The sequence below is a fragment of the Lepidothrix coronata genome, unplaced genomic scaffold, assembly GCF_001604755.1.
Source record: "Lepidothrix coronata isolate B3197 unplaced genomic scaffold, Lepidothrix_coronata-1.0 Scaffold215, whole genome shotgun sequence".
Lineage (NCBI taxonomy): Eukaryota > Metazoa > Chordata > Aves > Passeriformes > Pipridae > Lepidothrix > Lepidothrix coronata.
In genome coordinates this window covers 831,742-841,849 of record NW_016690395.1, presented here as the reverse complement: position 1 = coordinate 841,849, position 10,108 = coordinate 831,742, and the positions used below count along the sequence as shown (strand labels likewise).

General features: G+C 38.5%; 1 long non-coding RNA gene across 1 annotated transcript in view; it reads left to right on the top strand.

The window, feature by feature from the left end:
• Positions 1 to 827: 827 nt before the first annotated feature.
• Positions 828 to 10,108, top strand: part of LOC108506467 — a 17,927-nt gene continuing 8,646 nt past the window's right edge. The window contains exons 1-2 of the long non-coding RNA XR_001877773.1: positions 828 to 897; positions 1,235 to 1,240. This is a non-coding gene — a long non-coding RNA (uncharacterized LOC108506467). The remainder of the gene's footprint in view (positions 898 to 1,234; positions 1,241 to 10,108) is intronic.

Genomic DNA, 10,108 nt, shown 5'->3' with positions numbered 1-10,108 from the left:
TGGTCCCTCAGTGACTATTGCAGACTGAAACTAAGAGCAGTCTCTACTAACTCAGGGGCTGCAGACATAAATGCAGTCTGAAGCCACCCTGTTCTTGCCTCCTGGATTGCATGTGCTCAGCTCTCTCTTCTGAGAATTGGGATCTGGGTTTGTTTGAATTAATAGTGAAGTCATTACACTATGTAAATATGTTAGTGTTCATCTGGTTTTACTCACAAGTTATTCTTGCCTTGCTGTGCTGCTCCTCTTTTCTTGTTTGTGCAAAATTAACCAGAAGCATTTTAAAAGAAAAGGGAAAAAAGGGTAAATAGTGTTGAAACCTTGATTGCTACGTTATTTACCACAGGCTGAAGTTTGGTAGGCAGCTCTAACTTAATCATTTAATAAGAGTACAATGACATTTTTAATGAAGCTCTTAGTGGTCCTTTCCCTTTCTGTCATCTTTGGCCTTCTTTGAGTAAACTGTGATAATTTGCCTTAATAGCCGAGTATTAAAATTTTTTATTTTACTCTTATTGAGGAGTCAACTGAGCAGCAATATGAGTCTAAGCACTTTGTGGAGGTTGCCTGTGCCTCAGGGGGTTGTGAACAAGTGGGTTTCCAGGACAGCTGTGTTTTTGCAGGTAGTCCCACTGCATAAGTTCCTCATACAAGCATAACTGGTCCTAGAACAAGTCAGGATGAGGAGCCATGCTCTCATATTGTAGTTCTTCCTGTTGCCACAAAAAGGAAAGCCCCAAGTTACATTATTGACTCGTCCTGTTTCTCAGTCTCACTCATGCAGATCAATTGTAAAAACTGAAGAACTATTAACATTTTTTTTTGCTCTTTTTCCTTAAAACCTGTAGACTTCTGCTGCCATGTCTCTGAATGCTCTGAGGTGCATGAGACTGGAGAGTGGGAGCTGGTGCAGATGTCCCAAAGTCATTTGTTTGTTCTGATGTTAAATCTGGAGTGACTGATTTTTGATATCTGAGGTACTTGGGAGTTCAAAGGACTTGGGCCCTCTCAGTTCCCTTCGCAATGGAGCAGTCATAGCCATCACGTTGCAGAGGAGATCATGCAGAGCAGGAAAACAGGGAAGATGTTCGGAATATCAGATGACAATGGTGGTTTCTGACGCATAGAGAAAGAACTGGGACTGAAAGAGGCATACGAGCCAGGTGTTCTCACATAAATGACCATCAGGAAGGATACAATAATGCTGACATTTGGTAACAATGTTAGATTGCAGTCGGCAGTCTGCTGAGGTGGAGACTGCAGTTCATCCTTCTCAGACATACGGCATCTGCCTGTCTCTCTGGCTGACACGAGCTCGTGTTTTCAAGGCTGTCCTTTTAAATATGAGGACCAGAGAAAGTGCATTTTGAAAAATGGTGTCTTGAATGCTTTGTATTCTGCAGTACAAACTATATTTTACAAGGAATACATAAGAGGCATTTCCAGGGTGAGGATTGCAGATGCTGCACAAATGTTTATAATCTGAGAGCATTCTCTCCCCGTGCACTGTAGAAGACAAAGGAGAGTTTTTGCACTGAATTCAGTAAGACAGATTTTCTCCCTCAGTTTTATATATTTTGTGAATGTTTAAAAGCAAAGGCAGTTTACTTGCTTAGTAGGTATACTAAAGAAGGTAAAGCTGTCATCTCATTTTTCTGGCTGTGAATACATGCTTGGAGAGATGGCTCTGAATAAAAGCTTCACCTTGAAAGTATGTCATCATTTGGGGATGTTCAGACCCAGGTGTTAAACAATAACTTGTTGTCAGTTCCCAGCAACGTTATTCTACACCCAACCACAATATCTGAGTATCTACCTCTAGTTTAATGCCTGGCACTTTAGGAGCCATAGGATCTGCTAGCTGTTTTCATCTGGATAGTATTCCTATATTAATAAAAAACTCCACACTTCTAGAGCTAATAAATCCATAAAGAAAACTCTTTTTGGCAACCCACTGTTCATCCCTTGCAGCAAACATGTTGATCAAAAAGCCAGAAGAATTTCTCTCTGGAAAAGATAATAAATAGCCAATTAGAGACAAAACTAAAAGGCAAAACCATCAGAAAAGGGGTGGGGAAAAGGCAAACATAAAAGGACAAGAACAGTCTGCTGAAAAGGCTGGACATAGAACAAAGTGCATGTTAGCAAGTCTTTATTCTTTGAGCAGCCTTTGGTGATGCATTTGAAAATGACGTAAAATCAAGATCTAGAGGCTTCCTGTCACATTGATCTAGTACTACATTGTGGATTTCAAAGATGACCTAACATCATTTTGACGGTCTGTTGTAATGCTGCTGCTGGTAGTTCACCAGACAATATAAATCATACACATTGAGACAAAGTCTGCCAAATTTGGGGTCAAACTGACTGTTCCCCAAATTTTTGTACCTTCTTTAATTATGTCTTCTGTAAGGCACCAATTCTGTGGAACAGGAAGCTGCCTTCAAAATCAAGTGGTGTAGGTGGCTCATGGTCTCTCCAAATGTTGAGAAGAAAACATTGCTATGTATTCTCATGGCCATGACATGAGGTAGAGAGGTAAAAAGCACCTGTGTATGTACACTGTGCATGGGACAGGAAACATAATATGCTTCCTTTGAGATGGCAGGATTCAGGATCTAAAGTTGATAATTTTCCTTAAAGATGGGGTAGAACAGGAAGATTCATAGCTGTGCTGCCTTGGGGACAACAGTGTATATGCTGTGTTCTGGAGACTGTTTGATGCAGTTCTGTGATATAAAAAACATACATCTGTGTCTATTTTGGGCATAGTGTGCTGGCCTTTAAATTATTTGGAAATATAACTCCTTTCAGGTTTTACATAGATGAGGAATTGAAGGTGAATTGAAGGTGAATGAAGTTGAATAAACTAGTAAGGTGAATTACTTAAAATTTTATACTTTCATATCACATGTAAAATGCACTAAATTAAGACAAATTTAATCAAGATAATAGTATCTACCCAGGAATTTAATTGATCCACTTGCAGTCTTTCACATTACCTTCCTCCATATGTCCTTCTGAAGCCAAGGCCAGTTTTAAACAGATACTCCTGTTTGTTACACAAAGGATACTTTGTGTCCTCCTCCCAGTAGGACACAAAATGTAGGTAGTTCTGAAAGAAAAGGTGTGAAATTGTAAGCTGCTGAATAAGAGGTTCTGCTCTAGACCTAAAATGTTTGTTGAAATCCATCATGTGGGCTAGGAGATCACATAGGGTAGGAGTAAAATTTAATTCAGGAAAAGTCTTTGAAGGGTTTTTTTCTGTTGCACTGGAAGAATTGCCACTCACACTAACACTACATGAAATAGGTCAATAGACCTCCCCTGTTTATTTGAAAGTGTTTGACTCTCCTTCTACCAGATGCAGCTACACACTCCCCCTGAGCACAGTTCCCTGCACCACTGCCTAGCTGGATGTTGTTTTTCCATGCCATTATTGTTGAGACAAGAAAACCTGAGACAGGACCCAAGGGAGCCCTGCAGCCTATTGGTTCAGAAGGACCTCAGTGAAGTTTGTTTTCTGGTTGTTAAGATCAGAGTTTTCTTTGGCTCTAGCAAATCATGAGAGCTGGACTACTGCATGTTTTAGAAATGTTCTTCCCCTGGTGGTCTAGCAGTGGATTGAGAATTATTTTGAAACATGCATATTTATTGTTTAATAATGCAGGCTTCTGGGGCCATTATCCACACAGTTTAAGTAATGATCTTTGGAAGCTGTGGTATATGTATCCATGATGTAGCACTCTGGGAATCAGACCTCATGGAACAGCAGTGTTGTTTTAAGTTGAAGAGTTAAAAATAAATTATCTGTAGAAGAAAGTGCCTGTGCTTAATCCAGAGGCTGAAGATGATGCTTTTCTCTCTGGATCTGGCAGAGAAGTGGGCCATGGGTGTATTATTTTAACAAGAAGAAGGTTTGGTGAGAAAAATTGAATCCTTAAACTTGTTATGAAAGAAGTAAATCTGTTTCATTGCAACTACTGTAAGTTTTGCTTTCAGGAATGGTCTGTGCCACAGCAGTCACTGAGAGTTGAGAGTTTTTGGTTTCTCAGTCTGAGACAGGATCCATGTCTGGAGCTGTCTGAGAGCACAGCATGATTTCCTCTGTGGGATAAATTAACCATGGCTTTCTGCTTGCGCACAGTAAGATCCCTCACTATCATCTATGCCTATGTTGAGCTAAGAATAGAAAAAAGCAACATCAGCAGTGCTGTGGGAAAAATACATTGCTCCAGATGGCTGCCGATAAACTCTTTTCTCATTTGGGATTAATAATAAAATAGTAGTAAATAACAGTCATTTCTCATCCCCATTTTAACCTACATGTTTGCTAAGTAGCTAGGAAAAAGTTAGGCTGAAGTTTGTCAGTTATATGTGAATTTGTCTGGATACGTCTAAGAAGCTATTAGTAAGTAGCTTAATTGCCTTGCAGGGAAGGAAAAAAACCCACAACCCATGAAGAGCTGGGAGTTTGTTTGTTTCATCTGCTCTTTTATTAAAAAGATTTGAATTCCCCTCTTATCCCCTCCATTTTGCTTTATCACATTCATGTGGTTCTGAATGAAGAGTTCTTATTTCCATTTTTACAAGGGTTTGTGTCATGTGAGATCACATTAGGTTTTCTCTTTGACTTTCATAGGCAGGACCTTCATTCTGTCTCCGAAGAGGCAGGTGGGACAAATCTTACATGTGATGTATTAATTTAGCTCTATAGGAAACATGTTGCATGCAACTGTCCTACCAATGCTGATTTGTTAAAAGCCAAAACAAATCTGAGATCCCAACTCAGAATCAGGCCCAGCTGGGGAGCCAAACAATTACTTGCATTCTTTGTAGTTAGTTTTGACAGCAGGCTATTTAGTTATAGCATGTGTTTGCATTTCCTAATTTATTGGCATGCTTTTATTTTGGATTACTAATTCTTTAGAGAAAGAGAAAAGCAAAAGAAAACATGGCACCCCTGTGGTTATTTCATATGTTTGCTCTATGGGGACCAAGTCCTTTCTCAGAAAAATAATTCTGTCCAAAGCAGGACAGGAAGGAGAGACTCTCACCATGACTGAGCTGGCTGGTTGCTTCATTGTATCTGATGGCTGTGGAATATTAAGCAATATGCCCAGGACTAAAGGACAAACAAGATCTATGGTTCATCTCTTAAGTGGAGGTTGGAAACTCTATCCTCTTGCCTATAGTTCAGGACAGTTTTGATCATCTAGCTAGCATATTGGCTGTAGAGAGGTCAGCTTCAACCGCCTTTACAGTCATTAATTTAAAATTTACAGAAGTATAATTAATTGAAATGTTTTTTATGAGTAATAGACTGAGTTGCAGTTGCATTTGTGGTAAGCTGTCTCACAGGCATGGTATGAATATAAAAGATTTTGTAGATGTAATATGAAAAATTTTAACAGCAGAAAAAGGCGTTTTTGTTGTATGTGGTAGCATAACCTAGTGACACAGGTATTTACACAGGATGTTAATAACCAGGGATAGTATGTACAAGACTGAGTAGTAGCCTAAATTAGATTTCTAACTCACTGGTACAAGTGAGTAGGTAGGAAGCAAGACCATTCCTGGGCTAATATATGTGTCCATTTTCTTGAGTCACTTGTCCCACCTTTGCATTATAGCTACTGCCTCTTTGCCAAGCAAGAGAGGATGATGGATTGACCTGGTAGCTCTGTAGAGCTCTTACTTTCTGGCTGTACAACTAGTTGTGGCTTTTCTCCTGTTCTTCAGCTCAGTCCCCAGTATCATCACAGGATGATTGTATGGACCAAAGCTGGTGGAGTGTCCAATAGAGTAAGTGCAGTGATACTGTCATTTTGTGGTACATAAGACTTCAACTCTCTTACTGAGTGCTGCTCTGCATCCACAGTAAAAGGCTAACACACAAACTCCACGCTGTGTCTTCTGCTGGGAGTGGTAGCAGCCATGATCTCCTACCAGGACGGACTCTGCACTTAGACTGTATGACGTGTTTAAAAAAAAGCAAGTTAAATGCTTCTGGGGGAGTCACTTCTGGTGTCTGTTCCACCAAAACACTTATTTAGGCACAGCTCCTTCCTCTCAACGTTCAAGGTGGTTCTGAAGCCAGCAGTGTCTAGGACTGCATGTGCTAGGTAAGTGATAACACAGCCTAGGTAAAAATGCCAGTGGCTCTTGCTGCCTTTCACTGACATAGTTTGCTACTACAGCATGGAGTAGCTTCAGCGTAAAAGTGAGAATTCATAATATGAACAAATGAGATCCTGGTGACTAAGACACTGGCCAGGAATACTGTCTTCAAATATTTGCTGAAGGCTATGCTGAAATTCAAGGTCTTATCTCCCAAAGCTCAGTAAAGTACGTCTACCATCAGTCTTCTCACCCTTCAGCACATTACGTCTGTCTTACTCTCCCCCCTCAAGTGCTTCTTCATTATATTTTATAGTGCCAGACAGAGAGACTCAAACTGTTTGACTTAACACAATAATCTCACCACTTAGTATTGCTACAGCTTTCAGTGAAACTCTGTGGTTCATATGTGTGATAGCAAATGACTCTAGCAAAAATATGAAGAAAACCTCATTGCACTGAAAAAAGGTGCTAAATGAGATCACCTCTATCAAAAGGGGAAGACAAACATAGACATAAACCTCACTGCTGCACGCTTCTCAAATCGTGGGAATGACATTACCCACTTAGTCACAAAATCAGTACAGTCAGTTCCTTATTCAGCCTTCCTGCAAAGTTAAAAAGAAGATCTTCAGTAGCCTGGAAGGACTTGTTCAACTGTAAAAATCCTCAACTTTTCTCTCCTCTGTCAGCTACATCATTTTCCTTGAGTATTTCTGTCATGCAGTCTTGGAATTTTGAATATAGATTCAGGAAGGGAAGGAAGGGAGATTTATGTTCTCTCTCTCAAAAAGAGAAGTTTAACTTTTCCATTTTGCTGTGACGTGACTGACAAAGGTTAGTCTTGGTGGACTGATATAGGCAACATCTTGGCACAGCATGAGCAGCACCCATTTCAATATCTAGTCTGAATCCTCCAATATTGAAAAAAACACAGTACATCTTTGCTGTACATTTTTTGGACAAGCATTCTGTATCTCTTATACAAGGATACAGAAGTAATTGGAATGCCCGAGGAAAAAACATGTCAGTAAACAACGCTCTTGATCAGACAACACATTCTGAAAATGTGACTCATTATCACAGGCAAATCTAATTTATGTCATGCTATGGGTGACTTGATTGCCTGTAATCTGGGATAAGAAAATTAATTAAGACTGTTTAAATGCAGCTTCAGGGAGTGCTACATATTTTATCTCAGTTTCATCTGGTTTCCCATGATATCAAAGCTGTGTTTAGTGGATAGAGATTTACAACCAAAAAATGATATGTATAGCTGAAGTATGTGAAGGAATGATGTGCCTTATAAAATTAGTTATCATTGCTGGTGAAATAGAGCTGGTTTACAGTTTGCTTTTTCCCTCTCCATCTGGGACTGATCTGTGTCTTTGTGTTCTATATAGGAAATGTTCTCTGCAATTCTCTAAATGTAAAGACTATGTTCCAAGCACTGTGTAGGAGATTTTGAAGACCTTGACTTATGCATAGACAATTGTTGACATGTACATTTTTACAAGTATGTTGTCTTTATCTTTATATTTAAAAAACAAGTATACCTAGATTGGCTCAGCAACTGCCAAGAATAAGAAAATTATGGGTGCATTTTCCCTTCTGTTAGTCAAGCCAATGGACACACTATATTATTTTATTTTTCTGTTTTAATAATGAATGCTACCCAGCAATAGAATTTACTTTGCTGGGAGCAGAAATTATTCCAATGAATGTTGGAATGCAGGAAAGAGACACAAGGCTATGTAGATATTTTTGTTTCAAGCTCCCTGTGATTGATAGGTAGGCTAGCAATGGATGGTGGTTTTGGTAGATCAAGGCAGCTGATGGCATCAGGCATTTGCAAGAGGGTTTTTCAGGTAGCTGGCTGGCACCTGATCTTTTGGGGTTTTGAATGGACTTACTAGTTGTCTGAGCTACATGCAAAAGAATTTTTTTTTTATGTGACACTGTAATTTGCCTTAGGTAGGTCAGTATTTTGATTTATTTTTTAATTTAAAAGGTATCATCTTTATTTAGGAATGGCCTCTAGATTTGGAATAAAGGTTGGGTTGTGTTGCTTTTCTTAGAAATTTTTAATATCAAGTTGTCTTTTGTTACTTTTACCATTCTTAAAGCCAGAGCTTAGAGCTGACAATTAGATGCATATCTTAAAATATCTTTTGCACGTCACTCAGCTTAAAAGCCAAAAGTAAAACAATTGCTAGATATGGTATGTGAGAGTATTCATTAGCACCACTAAGGATCAGGGAACTCTTTTTTTAAAAAGCTATTTGAGGAACCAAAATAAAACTGCAAGTAGGCTTCTTGCTGACAAGTTGCAGGTGTATACCACATGACCATATTGGAAAAAAGATGTGGTTATGAAGGTCTTGATGACAGACAAGGGTCTAAAATGCCTTCATCTCCAGGTTTTAGCTAGTCCATCTGTTTTTTATTTGCATTTTCCCCAGTTAGCAGAGTTAGTATTTTCCAAGCTCAATATAACCATGCACAAGTCTACATAAAATCCTTTTTTTTTTGCATTGTAGGATACTTAGGTTAGTAAGGTATCTTTTGAATAAGGGAAGTCTTACTTTTATGGTAACTGTATTATAAATTGTGAGTCAGTTTTATTTATTTCTTTCTGGAAAAATTAGGGAAAGGAATGGTGAGATTGAGGGAAGAGTGCTCTAGTTCTGCTTTGCTAGAATAGGTAGAATCTGCTTATGCCTTAGGAGTACCAAAAAGGTGAGACCTTGTCTTTTATTGATACTCCTAGCTTACGAGATCTGTCCTTCTTTGATGTTCATCCTCTTGAGGATGTTTGTTCTTAAGGGAGAAAGATTTACACATACTTCAGATCACTCCAAACAGCTGCACCCTGGAATAATTCTCAAAGACACATATTCAGAGGGCAGAAGTAATGAGGCAACAGCACTTCGGAAATATCCAGCCAGGACTTTTGGTACTGTAAAGTAAATTTTGGCAAAGAAAGCAACTCATAAAGTCACATGGGAAATGGCTTGGTTTGTCCTTCCACTACTGACACTAGAGAAACTTGTTTGGTTTTCTTATCAAACCTCTTGTTTCTTCTGTGATTCTCAACTGAATGGCATGAAGATAGAGAAACAAGAGTTTCTCCATCTGAAAGAACAATTTTCAAAACAAATTCTCAATGGCCTCAAAATTTTTTATTTTCTGAGAACAATAAAATCAAACCTTGATTTAAGATATTATTGTTAGAAAAGTAATCACCCCACACTGAAAATTAGTGAGTTGAGCTTTTTGTTTGGGGTGAACAATTAATTGCAAGAATCATTTTGGAAACAGTAAAAGCAATAGTTTGATTTATTTAAAATACTGGATAAAATTAGTTGAAAAAGCGTAAACATAATTTTCCAGGAAGTGCTCAAAATTTATTGCCATCTTTTTTATCCAAACAAATTCCTTAAGTATAATTTTGAGGAATGGAAAAAAAAAAATCTATGATTAATTTAACAGGCAGTCAAATTAGATTCAGACAGCATAGTTATAGCTGTGTGGGAGTCAGTAGAAGGGATTCTGGAATGTGGCAGTGTATGTTGTTACATCTCCTTCAAGCATCATGTCTTTCCCTTTTGTAGGAACAAACTTTTCTTTCTCTGTCTTTATGGGAGAATGCAGTACTTTCACCTCTTCGGGATTTTTTTGTTGTTTTGGTTTTTGTTGTTTTTTTATTTTGGTGGGGGTGGGTTTGTTTTGGTTTGGTTTTGGGGGGTTTTTTTTGGTGGGTTTTCTTTTTTGGGGGGGATTGGTTTTTTGTTTTCTTTTGGGGGGATTCTTTTGTTTGTTTTTTGTGTTGTCAGTTTTCCTGTAAGTTAATGCTGGTTTTGGTGAATATGGAAGAATTGTATACATGTGTATCTGCTTGCAGGGAATTACATATACAAGGCATTTTGTGCTCTATAAGGTGTTCCATGCTGCATATCATAGAGTGGTGTGTAGCAGGTGGCAAGGA